The sequence below is a fragment of the Harpia harpyja genome, chromosome Z (assembly GCF_026419915.1).
Source record: "Harpia harpyja isolate bHarHar1 chromosome Z, bHarHar1 primary haplotype, whole genome shotgun sequence".
In the NCBI taxonomy this organism is placed as follows: Eukaryota; Metazoa; Chordata; class Aves; order Accipitriformes; family Accipitridae; genus Harpia; species Harpia harpyja.
In genome coordinates this window covers 50,716,311-50,735,901 of record NC_068969.1, presented here as the reverse complement: position 1 = coordinate 50,735,901, position 19,591 = coordinate 50,716,311, and the positions used below count along the sequence as shown (strand labels likewise).

Here is a 19,591-nt window from a genome sequence, read left to right as displayed (position 1 = left end):
TTACAGAAATACTATTTGATCACTCTCATGACCACAAGATCATGGAGTTCAGGATCCTGAGGGGAGAGAGGAGGGCAAAAATCAAGATCACAGCCCTGAATTTCAGGAGAGCATGCTTTGCCTTCCTCAAACATCTCCTTGAAAAAGTCCCATGGGATAAGGTCCTGGAGGGAAAGAGGCCCAAGAAAGCCAGTTAATATTCAAGGATCACCTCCTCCAAGCTCAAGAGAAGTCCATCCCAGCAAGTAGGAAGTCAGGCAAAAACACCAGGAGGCCTGTGAATAAGGAGCTCCTGGCAAAACTCAAACACAAAAAGGAAGCATGCAGAAGGTGGAAGCAAGGGCAGGTAATGTGGGAGGAATACAGAGACATTGCCCAAGCATGTAGGGATGAGGTTAAGAAAGCCAAAGCCCAAACGGAATTGAATCTGGCCAGGGATGTCAAAGGCAACAAGAAGGGCTTCTGTAAGTAGACAGGTGACAAAAGGAAGGATAGGGAAAACGTAGGCCCACTGCTGAATGAGGCAGGGGACCTGGTGACACAGGACATGGTAGAGGCTGAAGTACTGAATACCTTCTTCACCTAAGTCTTTACTAGCGAGACCAGCTTTTAGGAATCCCAGGCTCCAGAGACCATGGGAAAAGGCTGGAGCAGGGAAGACATACCCTTGGTGGAAGAGGATCAGGTCAGGGAAGACTTAAGCAAATTGGACACACGTAAGAGCATACCCTGATGGGATGCACCCACAAATGCAGAGGGAGTTGGCAGCTGTCATTGCAAGGCCATTCTTGGTAATCTTTGATCAATCATAGTGACTGGAAGAAGTGCCCAAAGACTGAAGGAAAGCAGATGTCACTCCTATCTTCAAGAAGGGCAACAAGAAGCACCTGGGGAACTACAGGATGGTCAGCCTCACCTCGATCCCTGGGAAGGTGATGGAGCAACTAATCCTCAAAATAATTTCCAGGCACATTAAGGACAAGAAAAGCATCAGGAGTTGTCAGCATGGCTTCACCAAGAGCACGTCATGCTTGACCAACATGATCAGCTTCTACAGTGGCGTGATGAGAGGACAGCAGTGGATATTGTCTACCTGGACTTCAGGAATGCCTCTGACAGCATCTCTCATGCGATCCACCTAGAAAAGCTGCTGATATGTGGGCTGGATGAGCAAACAGTGAGGTGGACCAATACCAGCTGAACAGCCAGGCCCAGAGAGTGGTTATCAGTAGAACAAAGCCTGGTTGGGGGACCGTGACTAGCAGTTTCCCCAGAGGTCATTACTGGATCCAATACCGTTGCATATCTACATTAATGAGCTGGATGATGGGGCAGAGTGCGCCCTCAGCAAGTTTGCTGATGACACCAAACTGGGAGGAGGGGCTGATACGCCAGAGGGTCCTGCTGCTGTCCAGAGGGACCTGAACAGGATGGAGAAATGGGCCAACAGGAACCTCACGCAGTTCAACAAGGGGAAGCAAAGTCCTGCACCTGGGGAGGAACAACCCCAGGCACCAGTACGTGCTGGGGGCCGCCCAGCTGGAAAGCAGCTTGGCAGAACAGGACCTGGGCTCCTGGTGGACACCAAGTTGAACGTGAGCCAGCAACATGCTCTTGCTGCAAAGCAGTCTAACGGTGTCCTGGGCTGCATTAGGGGGAGTGTTGCCAGGAGTTCAGGGGAGGTCATCCCTCTCCTCTGCTCAGCACTGGTGAGGCCACACCTGGAGTGCTGTGTCTGCTGCTGGGCTCCCCTGTTTGAGAGAGACACAGACATACTGGAGAGAGTCCAGCAAAGGGCCACCAAGATGGGACTGTTCAGCCTGTAGAAGGCTCAGGGGGATCTCATCAATGTATATAAATACCTGCAGGGAGGATGCAAAGAGGACAGAACCAGGCTCTCGTCAGTGGTGCCCAGGGGCAAGACCAGAGGCAATGGGCACAGACTGAAACACAGGAGGTTCCCTCTGAACATCAGGAAACACTCCTTCACTGTGAGGGTGATCCAGCTCTGGCACAGGTTGCCCAGAGAGGTGATGTGAGTCTTCATCCTTGGAGATATTCAAAAGCTGTCTGGACATGGTCCTGTGCAACTGGCTGTAGGTGACCCCATTTGAGCAAGGGGTTGGACCAGATGACCTCCAGAGGTCCCTGCTAGCCCCAACCATTCTGTGATTCTGTAACAGAAACTGAAATCTCATTACTGAAGAATATGATCATGTAACATTCTGAATGAGATATGACACTTACCTATACCTCATTGGCATCAATCATTAGGTTTGAAACTGTTTAAATAAGACAGAAAAAGAGATTCAGCGTAACACACAATACAAAAATATAGGAAGTTAAAGAAACTCTCACAGGAAAGGAGAAAACCTACTTTCGTGAGAAGCAATTAGCATATTTATTTCCATTGCAGAAGGAGCAGGTATTGAAATTCAACCACATGGAGTTTCACAAAGACGACAACTATGGGTGTTCACACGTATTCAGCCCTGTAGAATGCAAGACAGAAACTGTACTTTTTAAAAAGCATGAAAAAAAAGTTCTGTGTTTGCAGAGATCTCTCACAGAGTAACTAAATTAATACAGATCTCCATGCCATCGTGGCTTGACTGTTATGAATTGATATACTTTTTTCTACTTTGCACCACAGGGAAGATATCCATCAGCAGAGGAGGAGAAATAAAGAGATTCCATCCATTCTGAAAACCAGCATCTCATAAGACAGAAGAAAATCATCATTGGAAATATTGTAACAATTTTTTTCCTTCACGTATAGCAGTCACCTCAATGTTGCTATCATACTGGTATCATTCACAGCAGTTAACTGACACATCATGCTACAGCCAGAGATACATTTTCCCTCAAAGACTTAATTTATTTACTGATTTCATTGAAAGAAACTGCATGCTTATTTAGCATGGGTCAGACCTTCCAGCAGGTTAGTTATACCTGGCAGAACATTGACTTCTAGGATACCAAGCATCATGAGAGAATCATTTGTTCCTACAGGAATCAGATTACCATATATAAAAAGAAGGAACCAGCTGATGAACAGGTAGACCACGAGTTTCAATAAAAAGAACCAAGTATGTCTGCAAATCAGTTTAAATAAAAAGAACCACCTAAGTCAGTAAATCAGACAACAGCAGCATCAGTAACTTGCAAAAATTATGCTGTACTATGCTATGCAAGCAAAACGGAAAAAGAGATGAAGGGGCAGAAAATGAACTTATCTCAGATTTAGCAACAGCAAAGGACAGTCCTCAGCACACCATTCTTAAGCGGGTACCTGGTCTTTTCTGCAGATGACAATAACCACTTTGGTTTCTGTATGTGGCTGCAAAACCCATCTCAAGAACACTAGCCCAGGCAGTCCAGGAAATGATGAGGCAGCTGACATGCCACTTGAAGAATGGTAGTATTAATTCCAACTACAGTTAACAACAAGCTAGATTCTACTACTATATACCTGGCAACAGTTTAAGGCAAGCAACCTGTGCAATTTAGGTAGGATGCAAAGTGCAAAAGATTATCAAACTAGGTGCATTCTGCCCTCTGAAGGATAACTCTCAATAGCAAATAAGAACAGTTTGGGGTAGGGTTATCTCAGTCTCTTGTAGATGAAGGTCAGGTAACATAACATCTTTGCAAGCAAATGATAGATTTGGGCTTACAGTCTGCAAAGGATAGACTTTGCAAGATAGGCACCTGTGCTGTTTTGTGGGATCACCAGCTTCATCCAAACCTCTGTAAACATGGTTCAGAAGGGCACCGAGTTGTCAATGAAATAATTTTGGACTTACCACATAGCACAGTAATGATCTTATATTTCTCTGCCATCACAACCATGTATCATAGTTCTGTGTTGACAATTATAATTCCGTCACTGCAACTAAGTAATTTAGCCTTTTGGAAACATTTCAAAAAGTTGCTCTGGCAAATCAGAAACCAGAGGTGCTGTTATGATTCTAGCAAACACTGAAATATCCTTACATTTTAAAATGTATAAATGGCATATTTTTAAAACAGTATCTCATTTCAGTTATCAGCAGATGGCCATTCTCCATAAGCCTGATGCAAATTTCTACTTTGTGATGTATTACATTCTAGTGATAGCTTGGTAATCTGCAATAAAATCCAGCAACCCCCTGCTGGAGCATTTCCAAAATTCTACAAAGGTTAGTGATGGTAATTTACAAAATTTACCATGCAATCAATAATACTACAAACAACCAGTTTTTGAAAAAAGAAGCATTATCATGGTTCAAAACCCAAGAGCTGAAACTTAGAAGTGCTGGATTTACAATGTTAATACAAACATAATTAAAAGCCTTTGCACTACTGTATTAAAACAGATACTACAACTGCACAATGTTTTTCCTCTGCATAGATGGGAAGCCTGCATATATTTCCTACACCCACATATATTCAGGTCTGGTCTCTCCTTGCCGGGCTTCTCCATTCTCCTCTATCCCCAACTTTTTGTTCCATGGCCCACAGCCAGGTCTCACCCATACTCTCCTCAGCCACCCTCTCTCCCCAAACTCACAGGTCCCCATTCTCATCTCCCAGACACCTTGTAACATACACAGCTTCCTGCCCAAGGAGTACTCCCTGTGACCTCTGCTACCCTGTCCTTCTATAACACCTCCTCACTTCAAGTCCTGGTTTCTCCTTCCAGTCCACTTTCCAGCATCCTTCATACCTGCCAGGCAGAGTCCATTCTCCCGTGTGCCTTTTCCTGATTTCCAGGTCCAGCTCTTGTCCTTTACAACTTTAAATCAGAAAGCATGATCTTCAGAAACTGACAAGGCTGGACTGGACGGGTAAGAGTGGGAATTGTCTGGAGCCAGAAAAGAGCAGACATCTTGACAGCTTGTCACAGTGACTGTAGCCTAAACCAAAAACCCAGGGAACAACCGTGGAAGACTTCCACTAACCTCTGAGATAAAGCAAACTTAGTGAAATCTTCACTGCGGAAGCTTTAGCTGCAGTGATCTAGACAAATCTTGTAGTGAGCACTTAGAAACATTTTTGCCTCCTTCCATGAATACCTTCACAAGATCAGTTAAAAGAAAAATCACATAAATGCTAATACCCTGGGAAATTCCATTCCTATTGCAAACCTACGTGGCAGCAAAAAGAATCACCACATGTTCTTGTATTTTTAACGTGAGAAAGCTTTGTCTGTTTCACGAGCTTCATTTGTGGAAACGAACATAACATTTAGTCTGATAATCTTCCCAAATAATTCATCCTATGAAAGACTGCAATTTCAATGGTCAAAGTCTTGCAAAATGTTAACTCTGTCATTGCATTACAATAAAAATTTTTAAAAAGATTTATTATGAAGGCAAGGCCAACCAATATTTTGGAATTTCCTTAATGACCACACATGTTTAACACACAAAGACAAATCTACTATTTTAACAGGAGTAAACTATTTCCACCTTATTTTGTTCAATGTTCTATACTTTAATAACAAAAATTGTGTTTATTATTATGGTAGCAGCCATTAATAATTAACTGTTCTTTACAACACTTTCTCATTTAGCTGAAAATAATGGAACAACACAAGCACAAACAAGCAATGACACGCTCACACTCCAAGTAGAAAGCTCTTAAGATAGTAAGTAATGCCAGTAATTCTTCGGTCATCACACACTGACCACATTTTCATCTGCGTTTAGAAATATTTAAAACAGAGACATCTGGATATTGCAGAAAGAAACATCTGAACAAAGTTAAGTTATGTTTAAAAACACAAATATAAACACTACAAGCTTTTCTGCTTCAATTTCAGGTTCACCTCCTAAAGCTAAATATTTACATACATATTGTTTTAAAATATTTTGTATAATACAGGCTTGCACTGAGATAAGTAGCTTTTTCCAAGTGCATATCAAGGCAGCAGTTCAACAGCATAAAGCTGCACTCCAAACAGAATTTCAAACCATGAAACAGAGAAGTGGACTGTGGATGACTTAATGCCACTGTGGAAACTGTTACCTGTTACCATGATTGCTTCCAGCTCACATAATGTATCTGTAACGCCATATTCTGAATTCTACTACAACTCTTTGCTGACATCTGAGTTTTCATTATAAGCATCTTGGGATCTTTAAGTGACTCAAATCATTATTAATTACACACATTCAAATAATGACCAGCAGTCCCACCACAGCTTCACCATACTAATAGGAAACAATCCTTAGTTTAGGAGAGTTTACAGGCAAGGCAAGCAAGGCAAAAGATATGCACACAGAAGCAGGGAGATTTACTCAGGGTCAACACAAGGAGACACAGCCCAAATCCCAAATAGCTCTGGTGCCATCTCTATTCTACCACCAAGGCCCCTCTTCAACCAAGATGCTGGTTTAACGTCTTGCCTGAAAAAAAAAATAAATGTCATCACAAATAGCAATACTGAAAAACTGAGGGAAAATAAAACCAATTTTTATTTTTTCTCTAGAATTTTAGATACCAACTACATGCTTCCAAAAGCTTTTACTTTCTAAAAAAAGACAATACTCTAGTGAACTTTACAATCTAGGACAAAAATTTATACATAGGTGGGGTATATCTAAGCATACTGAAAAAATACTTCTTTCTGTATTTCTTTAAATTTGGCAGGACTGAAAAGATTTCTGTCAATTAATATTTTAATTCCAATGACAAATTTTCATGTATAATTACAACAACAGTGTTGGAACATGTAAGCTGATTTCCAGGCTCTTAATGAATATTTCTATTCATTGGAGAAGGTAGAAATCTAAATCTTCAGAAAATATAAATAATTTATGCAGAAGGTTCATTTATATGGCAAATCCTGACATGGGACTGACTAATGCAGACTGCCACCAGTGTCAAAACACTATCTTCACCAGCACCAGATCCCCATACCAAACCTCCATCCTTCCATCACAGAGAATCTTTGAATTCAGAGACCATCACATTTCCCTACAGAGTACATAAGTTGGTATATTATTACTACATGTAACAGAAAAGCTCAAGTAGGCTTTTCCATGCTATTTAGGAAGCAGAAATTCCCAGCACAAGTAAAATCTGCAACTAGAAATACTATACAATGTCATAAAGACAATAAACATGAGGAAAAAAACCAGAAGTGACAAGAACACATATCACATATCAATCATATATCAAACTACTCAGAGCTCCAGAACAAAAATACCTCATTACACCCCACCATAGCTGTCCAATCCCATTACAACATCTCTCTCCATGTCCCCTCTTCACACATACATACAGCATAGACACTTCTGCCTTAGCAAACATTAACTCTGCAATCTTTGGATTCTTCTTTCAGAAGCTTTTGTTTATGTGTTGCTTTACAGACTACAAACCCATAGACTGCAAAGGAACATATAAAAATACCTTCTGAAAGGAGAATCTTGCAATTGTTCCCACACAGCGCCATGTCATGGTATGTCCAAGTCTGATCAAGGACAAAAATACATTTTTCTTTTCCAACACAGGTTGGAAGGGGAGGAGGGAAAGGATGACGATCTTTATCTCCAAAAATCTCCCAGGAATGAACTCTGGCTTTTTTATCTAAGAATAAAAACATCAAGTATCTAAAAGCATGTAGAGGATCCAACACATTGCTAATGTTACTTTCACAGCATACATTTGTCCAAACTGATTTTTCGGCCCATAAGGCATTTTTCAAACATGATTTTTTAGGAGCAAGGAATATTAAAATATCAGGCAGATAAGTTACATAATCTCTGACTTTTTTTTATTAGGAGGCTGCAAAAGAGCATTATCTGTGCTGACAGTGTCTGGGCATTTTGACTAATCTTTTCATAGTGCTTCAATTTAATAACGTCCAAGCCTGGAACACACTCTGTGCCTGATAAGCAGCTCACACAAATCCACAAAAAAATTTTCTTTGAAGTCACTACGTTTTAACAGTGGAAAAACCATGCATCAGTTACACTGTAAATTACATACATTGATCATGCCAGAGCCCCCTCAGCTTGACTATGGTTTCGCATTCATGTTCTAACCTATGTTGCTAAAATCAGCAGTACAGGTCACTGATAACATAACAGCAAACCTGTCTATTAAAAAACCGTAGATGTCCAAAATACTCCAGAAAAGCTGACCTTCCCATTTCAAAGGATGCTTTCACCTATATAATTTAACATAAGATTTCAAAATAAGCTATAAAAATAAATTAGATTTTTCAAAGACATAAATAATCTGTAGTAGATCTATGAAATAGAGCAGAAGTGTATCCAATCTAAATGTTGCATTCAGACTTGGTCATTATGCAGGAGCACGACCATTAAAGTTTCCCACTGAAGTCTTTTCTTTAAATTAGGAGAGATACATCAATGTAACTGAGACATACAGTAGCTCTTTAAATTCTGTAATTATATTTCACATTTACTGTCTCAACACACCGCAAGACAACAGTATAGGAGTATGTCGGGTTTGCAACATTGACTAGTACTTCACAAAGCCCGTTTGAACCAGGAAAGAGGAGAGAGTTCACCCAAAGAAGATCTGCAAACTACCTCAGCATCTCTGAAGCAATAAAGCTGAGATCACTCTTGTAAGGCTACAGGTGTTACTGCTACCACCAGATCAAAGTTTTATCCAGATCTCCACTAGAATCTGTTTAAGAAAGTTCTCCTTAAGATACTTTGATCTAAGCATACTGGGTTGCTGTGCTCACTTTTCTAAGACTTTAGCAGTTCACAAACACTGTTCACCTTTTTGGTTTGACTACTGTTACCAAAGAAATCAGTTACACACCTTTTTCAAGGTTAAAATAATTAAAAATATTTTAAAAAATTGAAATATGCGTTTAACAAACACATATAAATGATATATGTTTCTTTTCTGAGTTAAGGTGGCCCATCCACCTAGGTTGAATCCAGTAATCATAGTCCAAACTGCTAAAATTTTGACATTTCCAATTAATGTTTTATCCAAATTTAGGTTAATATGACGTGTCATGATCACGAGTTCCTTTTACTCTCCCAACCTTTCCAGTGTCAAGGTTGATCCTTCCAAGATTTTACCCATGGACATCCCTATCTCTAAATGTCATGAATCAGGTTAATAGTACCCTCGATGATGTGGCAGCAGGGTAGGGGTAACTTTATTAAAGAAATAAGTAGCAATAGAGCAAAAGCAATAAAAAGACAAAACATCAACAGATAATTAAGTTCTTACAACAGATCTCAAATGACCTGCAAACATATGTACATTATCAACTGATGTAAATAAAGCTTTCCTTGAAATACATTGTGCAATTTTTTCCTGTCGGGAACTTGAGATTCCTAATGCTTTTAACACTTTGTAATTGCCAGAATACTATCTTCCTCGTGCACACACAGGGAATCCCTTAAATTTAATATTTTTAGCATTCGTTAATTCCTGAATTTGATTTTTAAGATGACAATATTTCTTTACTTTTTCTGCCGCCGCATCCGCCAATGATGACAATTTACTTTCGTATCGAATTGTTACATCGATAACCATTGCCTGGTCTCTTTTTCAACGTTAAAATAATTTAAAAATATGCCATGTTTAATATTTGATAACCACTTTCCATTCTGTTCTACTGCAGGGCTGCAATATTTTAAAGGATTAACAATAAGGATTTATCACACTTCCCAAAACATCTTCTGACCAGGGAAAACATATACATTCTCTGGTGGCAAGATGCAGTACTCTCTTCTGTTACAAGCTGCATACACCTTTGACACTGAAGGCCAAGACCATGTCCAGTAGCAGAGATGGAATTGCAGTAGGAATTGGTGTTTACCTGCTCACGAGAAGTACTGGAAGTATACTGGCATGCTTGTTGCATGGCCAGAGACCATTCAGGAAGCAGATGCGACATTAGGGTGACATTTACTCGCTGACTGTCTTAATGAGAAAGACTACCAAACCCAGGAAGGTAAAACAAGTGTTTGAGATTTAAGCCTAGACTTGAATGTGTACCAAACCTGTTCCCCATTCCATCAGTGCTATCTCCTCACATGTATGTACGGTGCGAGCACAAGCTAACGCTTGCTCTAAAAGAACAGAGACACAAATGCGAAAGTACCTCAGGGTGGGGATTGCCATTGTTGAGCTTTTCCCTTCCCAGTGAGGCTTGGCCCAATATCCTCCTCTTCTTCTGGTTACCCACCTCACCCCACAGGAACCCTCAGACTTACTCACTGGCCTCATGTACACAACTTCAAGACATGCAGTCCCTTTTCTTTCTGTAATTCTTCTTCTACATCATTTTTTCCTCACAGTGTAGTTTCTAAGTATAGCAGCAGTGGAACACAAATCTTAAAAGAAAGTGCAATATTGTCCAACTGTAAAATCATAAAAAAAGTCACAGTTTAAGCCTTTCAAACTTGGCTCTCTCCTCACTTCTTCACATCTGGTATTACATATAAGATTTTGGTTAAACCTTTCTTATGAACTCACTATTCTGCTTCCTACACAAATACAAACTTCGAATCCTATCTTCCCTCCCCCTCCCAAATTTTAAATACCCTATTGTTAAAATAAACAAACAAACCAGTTACTCATTTTTCCAGCACAAATACCCCATCTGTTTATTCCAGTCAATGTAAAGGGTTAAGGAATATGTAGCTGTGTCTAATGCTGCAAGCCACAACATTCACATTCTAAACCCTTGACTTCCAAGCACAAAGCAAGAAGCAGAAGGTATAAAGTATGAACCTAAAGCAGCATGGTATCTCCTGATTTTGCTGTGCAGACAGGAATATATCCTTTTTAGAAGTTATACACCATCAACTTATACAGCAAGTGCTAAAAGAACACAATAAACAATCACATTATACAAATCATCTGCATCTAAAGTGCTGAATGTATTGCAATACTACAATGCCAGCCCTTATTCCACAACAAAATCTCTTGGGCACAGTTTTACCATCAGCAAGTTCACAAGGCTCACTTTAATGAAAATTATATCTGACAACATAATTTGGCTCTTAATGCAAGGATATAATTTAGCCCTTAAGTATATAACTGAGAAAAATATAATTAAGCTCAGTACTTATATTTCCTCCATGTTCCTACACTACTAATTTAAACTGTCCCAGAATTAGTCATGGGCATAACTGCTGACCACATTTAGCCCAATAGGTGTAGTAGGTCAGACCACAGATCTCCCTACCTCAGCACACCTTCTCAACAGTGGATGGCCAGGGGAGTGTATAAGAACAAAGCTAGTATGCAGTGATACTTCCCCAGAATGCAGGGGCTTAAAGCTAGGTAGTGTCTTCAAATTTGGAAGAAGAAGAAGAAGAAGAAAATATAGATTAGACAATCCAGCTCCTTCTAGATGAACACCCCTTTCTGCAGAAAAACTGAATGAATATGTACAAAGCATGTAAATTCTGATATAAAGTTTCATTTTTAGCTATGTAAAAAACAGTCTGTAATTGCAGTTTCTGTGCACCGAACAGTTTACCTGTACACATTTTCAGTAACGTTCATGATATTGGCTTTAAAAATATGCTTTGTGATTACATTAAAGGTTTACAGTATTGTATGACTAAAAACCTGAAGGGATCCAAAGAGCACTTACCTAATTTGGGTGTTGTGTATTGCATACAAATCACATCCTTCCTTGATCAAGCCTTAAAAAGCAAACTCTGCAAATCATGTTAAGCCCTAATATTGACAGGTGAAGACCCATTTCATAATAATAGAACTGAGCTTGGCTGGACACTGTACTTATTTACAAAGGTACCAAAGGCTGTCGTGCATCCTCATGGAGTACAGCAACAGTCATCTGCAAATTCTAGATTTTTTTAGATTTGCCTCTCTTAATGTATCATATATTAAAGAAAACTCCAAACGTAACACCACCACCAAGCTAACCTTGCTATGCAAGAACGATGCTTCTCCTACCTCTCTATGCAGTTACGACACAGTGAATCTACCACACAAACAGCACACTGGCTAATCTTTCTTTGGAGAGAAGAAAGAGAAGGTTGAAGGGAGAGAAAAGCAGAAGAAATGGGTAACATGTACTGATACACATATCAGCAAACAACAGCTTCAACTCTGGAGCTAGAGAACCACAGAGCATGAGTTTTGTAGAAGTCTGACTGACCTACGACAGAAATCAGATTTTTTTTCTGCTTTCTGCATGACCTTTAGACGGGGGCAGGGGGAGTAAATAAAGACTATCAAGGTCTCTGTTTACCTGGACAAGAGTTTAGGAATGGCAAACATGAACCACACACAAGTTTCTACAATCACACTGTGCCTTGAAAAAAAAAAAGCCTTAATTTTTCTCATTTCGCAAAGAGTGATGTAAATCTCAAGTAGAAATTTTCAATACAAATGCAACAAGTTGCAATAATTTAGTTTTCTGTTTTGTTTAATGCATCCATTCAAGAATGCATTTACTGTATCTTCAGGGCTTTCTAGTTTTCCTGTTAATTTTAATAACAGTAGTTTCATGCCTAGAGCTCCATGTACTGAGATACAGAGATCAAGGCACCTACACCAAAACCCACCGTGCATCACGTGAATCATGGTCTTTCTTGGTCTGTTATCGTATTTGGCATTCAGACACACACACTGGTAGCAGCCCACTGTGATGTGAAAATTTGAGCTGACTGTAGAGATAGCGGTGCAGGTGAAAACACACTAAGACAGCAGTCATTTAATCAAATTCCTATTGTAGCCAGTTTCAAATTTTTCCATTGTTCAAATGAACACAATGCTACTGTCTTCCATTGATCAAAAATAAACACAGCATGCAGAAAATACAGCCAGAAAGGAAGGAAAAGGGGGAGAGCATGACAAAGAGGAGAGAAACACAGGTATATAAACCGTAGGTACAGCCTTTACCCAGGACTTTCTATCTTTGATTACAACAAGCAATACAGTACCAGTCACCCATAGGAAAAGGCCTAACGAGCATACAAATTACAGGGAGTTGGCTGAGTAATTAAGGGTTAGAGGTGAGCAACTAACTGCATCTTCTCCCAAATGGGAGGTGGAATATGACGCTTCTGTAAGGCCTCCATGTTTCATTCAAAACACACTGTTTTATCCAAGACCAGTGCTGAAGCTGACCCGGCCCTTTCAGTGACTCAGGCTAAAGCACGCTCATGCAAGTGGCTCAAATCACAAAGATGAAGACTAGCAGCAAAGAAATTATGATTAGCAGCTGGGGAAAGTTCCCTGGTATGTCCGCAGTCAGAAAGGGGCCTATTTCTAACTCTCCTGTAGCACTAGAGTACAAACGTGAATTAAGCATTAAAGTAAGCTTGTTGGAAAAAACAAACAAAAAAAACCAACAAAAATGTTGGATGGTGCACAGTCACAGACTTCTTTCAATATTTCCCATATTAAAACATCAGAAGAAAAAGATATTTCTTACAACAAAAGTCTTACTTTGTGGATGTGTGAAGTAAACTTGAATAGGTAATATTTCAAGGCACCAGTGCTACCAGCGAATACTGCCTGCTCCAGATAACAACCCAAGTATCAAATCTTTGCGACACTCCATGTTTTACGTGATACTGCACAGTCTTGAAAATTAAATGTTGAGGGGATAGGAAGCAGTGATCAGCAGGCCATCAATACAACCGTAGCCAGAAACACCATGGCAGACTCCTACCAAAAGCAACCCTGGCTTTTATGCTGAGTTTATGAACTCCATTTATGCTGCGTTGCCAATACACAACTTCTAAGCAATCTTTCAAAAAATTAACACAGAGTTAATGCAATTGAACTCTTTTGTATTTAAAGGATGAACACATACAAAATTTCTTTCACAAGAACTGCCCAGTCACAAACCTGCTGTTGCTCTTGCATGGCAGGGTACTGCACTTGCTTAGGTCTCACACATTTACTCTGCTTCCCCCTACACTATTGTCCACCTCACCAGCCTACTGATTTATTTCCCATTCTATACCTCAGTGTCAACTTCCTCTCTACAATTAACTCCAGAAATTGTTAACTCTCTCATTCTGCCAAGCATATCTTATCTAATATTCCTAAAACCCCAAACACATAAAGTAAACAAAGGGTATGTTGCAGTAAATGTGTATCAGACAAATGGGCAAAAGGCAAAGAGAAGCATTTCAGTTAAACTGGGACAATATAGACTGCAGATTCAGTTTTCTACAAAATTACCTTAATCAAATGCTTGGGAATTCATAGCATAACTAACTTAGCAGTTCTCAGTAAAGCCCATAAGGATGACATATCTAAGACATTTCAGTAACTGACAAAATATGCCACTGCTAAAATATTTATTAAGAATTTGCATTAACATCTGATATGGCTTTAATTTCAAAATTATTGAAAACACACACACAATCATGTTACACAAAAACCAGGCATACCCACAACTATAAGAAATAACAGCTTACTATGGTTTCCAATGGAAAAGCAGATAGTTTCCCATGGCTTGTTTTCTTTTAGGCAGGGAAGGAAAGTAACCTAATTCATCTAACCTAAGGAAACATCACCTTGGCTAAATACAAGCAAACACAACTTCTGCCAATGGTGTTGTCTTACCAGTAAATATTTGTCATCTTCCTCTCATCCCACTTCCCTCCTAAATTAGTCACCATCTGCTTTATCTCAAGTGAGATCTCCATATTTCACCTACTGCAAAGATGAATGTTGGGTATACACACAGCTCTTGGGAGGAAAGGCAGTCTCTGCTGCAGGATAACAGGAAAAATGTCTCTACGTGGTTACAGTCATTTGCTTTTCACCACTTACTCCGAGTAAAGCAGCAAAAAAAGTTCAGGTCATTTCCTGACTGGCACAGCAAGTTATAGCAAGATACACATTCTATTAATTTTTAATTGCATTTCTTGCAAACTGAAAGCCCAAAAGGGGAGCGCTTCTTTTTAAAGCATAAAGAAGGGCACTGAAACTGCTTACCTCACTCAGCTCTGCAGGGGAGTCATTTCCATATTTCATAGCAACTCCAGAATTCATGATTAGACTTCTCAGGGCTTGATGATTTCTGCAGATTTTAATGCTTCACAGCTTTGTTCCAGTGATTCAATACTTTCTTCTCCAAAATTTTTCCGTCTTACACATTTTGCTCTAGACAGCCATTTTTACTCCACATTGATAGTTTAAATTAATGGTGCAAGATCTTCTACAAGAACCAAACTGGTTTTGACTTCATAGACAATCCATTGCTGCGAGACACTTGTTAATACTGTGAAGTGCTCTGAGAATGCAGCGAAGGAACTGCTTGCCAGGATCCCAGGGCTGTCTTAGTCCATCTGCAAGGCGTGCTTCACCTCTGCTGTCTGTTACATGCCGCTCTTTTCCACAACTCTGTTTAAGGGCATCTCCCAATGCCGCTTAATGTACTCAGAAAAATTTGGTGAGCTTCACACAAGTTCACAGAGAAATTAAAAGAACAGTGCTGTTCAGGGAGGGAGAAGGGAAAAGAGAAGAAAGCTCCCCTCCCCGAGACAAACCAACGCTACACTTCACGCTAAAGTTTCCCCTGCCAGTGAGCCTGGAGTTTAAGTGGTTTATGATCAAACACAGCTGTCTTGCTGCTGGCTAAAGGGTGCATGGAAGGGGCGGTACTAAAAGGAGAGTGCAAGTGGGAGGGAGAGAGCTACAGAGAGTTCATTTTGGAATTACAGGCATCTTTCCAGCTTTCTGCATACTAATTACTATACACAAAACTATAAAGCTAAGTAACAGGAAATGCCACTTGGATAACAATAAATTGGATTCCTGTTTCCCTATTCCCATGTGCAATTAAGTAAGGAAAAGCTGGGGGGGGGGGGGGGTGTAATGGGGGGTGGGGATTGTAATGATTTCAAAAGGTCATGGTAAGCCCAAAAGGACCATTAGAAAGCTGCAGATTTTATGTAACACACCGACATTTTATGATGACTTTGGGGAGATGCTACTGGAAGAAGGGGAAAAAAAAGCATTTGCTTTCAACATTCAACTAACGATCTAGAAAAATCTTTTAACAAGCTGGACTTGTGGACATGCTGCACCCATTGCAAGAACCGACGACCTCCTTTCCCCTTCCTTCCATCCCCTAAAACATAGTGTAATCCCCACACACTTTGTGATGCTGGATTATGATGTACTTTTGGAGTTAGAAGTAGGAAATAACATACTCTGCAGCTGAAATTTACCTGATCACCTTAATACAAAGTATTATTAAAGTGTCAAATGAGTTCAGAAAAAACCCCGTAAGAAACAGGACTAAATGCTATCTATACAAGCTGTGGCACAATTCTTGCACCCCGGCAAAAACATTTAGAGGGGAAACAATGCTCTCCAACAGCAACATTTTGAAAATCATCTTGTGTTTGTTTGGGGTTTTTTTTTCCCCTCCTCTGTTAATCACAGATTAATATCAGTATGCAGACATAGGGATAATTCATCCAAATGGCAATACAGAATTAAGAACAAGAACCAAGATAAAGACATATATATTGCTCTATGATACTAAAAAGTAGAAGCACTTTCTGGGTCCCTGTCCTTCCTCTGTGCCCAGCATCAGAAACTGCAACTCTCCACTGGCCCAGGGGGTAAGGGGAATGCCACAATCTCTTTACAAGACTTTTAACTTTCATCCTCCAGGTCTATTTTCCAGCCTCCCCTTTCTCTTTTCTGTATTTTTCCTATTCCCTAGTTTGCTTTCTAGTAGTCCATATTTGGGGGTTTCCCTTCCTCTTTTCACACCCACCTTGCGTTGCCTCCATTCTTCGTTATTTTCCTTCTTGAGAGCATCCTCCCTGTCTCACCTTTTACATTCACTCCTGCCTCTACGCTTAGCGCTTCTCTGCCTATTCCTCCCAAATCCTCCGCTTTGTTCCCGGCATAGGTTTCCATTTACCGCCCCTCCGATAGCGGCAACGGGCTGCACTGCTCCCTGCTGGCAGGCGGCTGCTGTCTCAGCCACCCCCACCAGCACAGGGTGAGTGTGCCACGCTGGGCGCCCTGCACATTCCCCCCGCCTCCAGCGGGTAGGAACCCAGGAAGAGGCAGAGTCCTCCGGGACTACAGACTGCAGTGTGGCACAGCACATCCACAGCAGTTTTGTGCACCGATATCCCGTGCATTAAAACGTGATTAGCAGTGCTTCGTACCCAGGAACGAAGGTACTGTGTAATGACTTACCTCATGACACATCCAGGAGAAAAAAACAACTTCAGTTCAAAAATCCTGCAGCTGACGCAGTACGTTTAAAAACGCTTTATCTTTTCCAAGTTCTGCCTTCACAGGTGGGAGGGTGACAAAGTTTTTGTATTTTGCATCCCTACCCCTATCAACTTCTATATTCCCTCTTTAACCTGCTTAGAATCTGCCCCGATCTGATCTTTGTCCAGTCCTGTCACAGGTATCACAGGTTCATCAACACAGGGATGAGTCTCAGGATTACTTAAGAATAAAGTTCTAAGGTTTTCCTTTTCTAAAGGAAAGGTCATATTAATGATGGCTTCAATATACTGCATTTCCCATAGTATATCCCTATACTGCCAAATACTTCCAAGCAGACCATAAACAGGCATTCAGAAATTAAGTTTTGATTCGCTTTCCTCACTCACCATTGTTGTCCATTCCTGGCAGACTAGCCATCAGACAGACCAGAGCACATGGCACTACAGATGCATCCCCAGCAAACTGGTGCAGGACACTTGAGGATCTGAACTAGATCCGCTCTGTACTGTACCCATACGCTGCAGAGGATTTTTTTCTGCCTCCTTCCTACTACACACAGTAACATGCTAGAAAGAGACACAGATACTGCCTGAAAAACAACAGCAGAATTCACAGTTTCAGGTGTGCACAAGAACATGGGAGATACATGCAGGTACTTTCAGAACAAAGTTTATTTAAAATTTTAAAATTATTTTAACTCACGTACAAATTAATGAAACAGTTAAACCAAACTGATGAAAAACGATTTTACTTTAACCCCAGCTGACTCCCATTGCAATCTCTGCATGCTTGCACCGAGTGGTATGGGATTACCCATTTCTCAGTTGGAAAGCATCAACTGTTACTTTTAACTAACCTGTAAGTACTGGCGCTGTTTGTTTCAATGTCCTTATAAAATCTGCAGGAATTTCTTTATTATGGAGGGCTAGCTAAGACTAAATGTAATCATTCTTCTAAAATCATTTACTATTACATCACATTTTTAAATACTCAGTAGCATCAAGAACATATTCTGAATACCTGAAGACATAGAACTTGTTCCTCTGTGAAATGTCATACTATCTAGCATTTCTCTGAGTCCATTTACTAACTGAATGAAAACATTACATCACAAAATTAAATTCCCAGATAGACCTGACCAATTGTCTCCAGGCAGTGTCACCATTTTCAAATACATGCAAGTGATCGAATACAGTAGCAGGGTACTAACAACTTTGTTGAAGCCAAAGTGTATTTTCCCTTTGGCTTGTGCCAAACGCAGCCTTCAAAGAAGAGAAAGGAAAATCTCAAGTATGCCAATTTCGCATTGCCAGGGAAAGAACACGGCACCCTCAGATCCAGAGAGAGAGAGAGAAAGAGAGAAGTGCCTGTTGGACTCAGTCTCTCTCTGTTTCTGTTTGGTGGCTGACTGTTCGTTCTTTCTTTCTGACTCAGTTCCTCGCCTAGGACAGCAAAGCTCCCTTGCCCTTAACCTCGTGCCTGTCTTCTTTTTTAGCCTCTACATGCAGGGAGGGATTCAGGATGGGAACGGGAAGAGAACTCTCTTAACCTACAGATGTACATTTCTTAGCCCAAGAGGACATGGTCTCAGTGGATGCCTCAGTGTGTACTGTGATACAAACAAGAAGGGGGAAACAAGAAGCTAGACGAACCTGACTGTCTAAAAGCCTCAGTAGGCTTTCAGAAACAACATCCACCAAACACGTTCTGTCAAGACAGAGATGCTGGCCTGGGCTTCCCCTCAATCTCAGTGCATTCTGATCAATTACTGCCTTCTGTACCTCTAAAGCACTCATGATGCTTACTGCTTGTAGGTAAGTGCATTTGCACTCACAGATTCTTCCCAAGATAATTTCAGAATTATCCAGTAACAACCATTAGTGTGGCCCGTTTGCTGATTGCTGATCTAATAATCCTACGGCCACTCTATTCTATTTGTTTACTCTTATTAAACTGTAGTAAAAGAATCAATTACATGTATCCAAGATTCACTGAGGAGCCTACCTTTTGATTGTATCTGAATAATCATTTAATAAGATTTACTCTATCACCTGGTGTAAAAGGATTCTTTTGGGACAAGATACAGGTCTCTTGCCCTTCTCACCTTTACTTTTGAAACTGCCATAGAATATGGAAAAAATTAGCACTGTAGTTATTTTACAAGGCTTCTCCCTCATATTATGTCTCAGTAATTACAATACTCTATTTCTTAACAGTTATTGGAGCAGGTGTGACAACTGCCACACATGAACGTTCCTTGTTTCGACAGCTGCTAAGTGAAAACTACAGCATAAAAGCAATTATCTATTAAATATGTATGTATCACATATTCTTCAGCATAGTGTGTACCACTTTCTGAGAAGCAGTTTCACTCTGCATACACCATGCACAATTA

General features: G+C 40.3%; 1 protein-coding gene across 4 annotated transcripts in view; it reads right to left on the bottom strand.

Moving 5' to 3' along the window:
- Positions 1 to 19,591, bottom strand: part of MCC (MCC regulator of WNT signaling pathway) — a 224,354-nt gene that overhangs the window by 151,581 nt on the left and 53,182 nt on the right. Inside the window, exon 1 of one of the 4 annotated variants that reach the window (XR_008233831.1) lies at positions 14,926 to 15,672. The exons of the other annotated variants lie outside the window; for them this stretch is intronic. The gene's annotated coding sequence lies outside the window, so the exon portion shown is untranslated. Of the gene's footprint in view, positions 1 to 14,925; positions 15,673 to 19,591 lie in introns of those variants that run through there. 4 annotated transcript variants of the gene reach the window in all.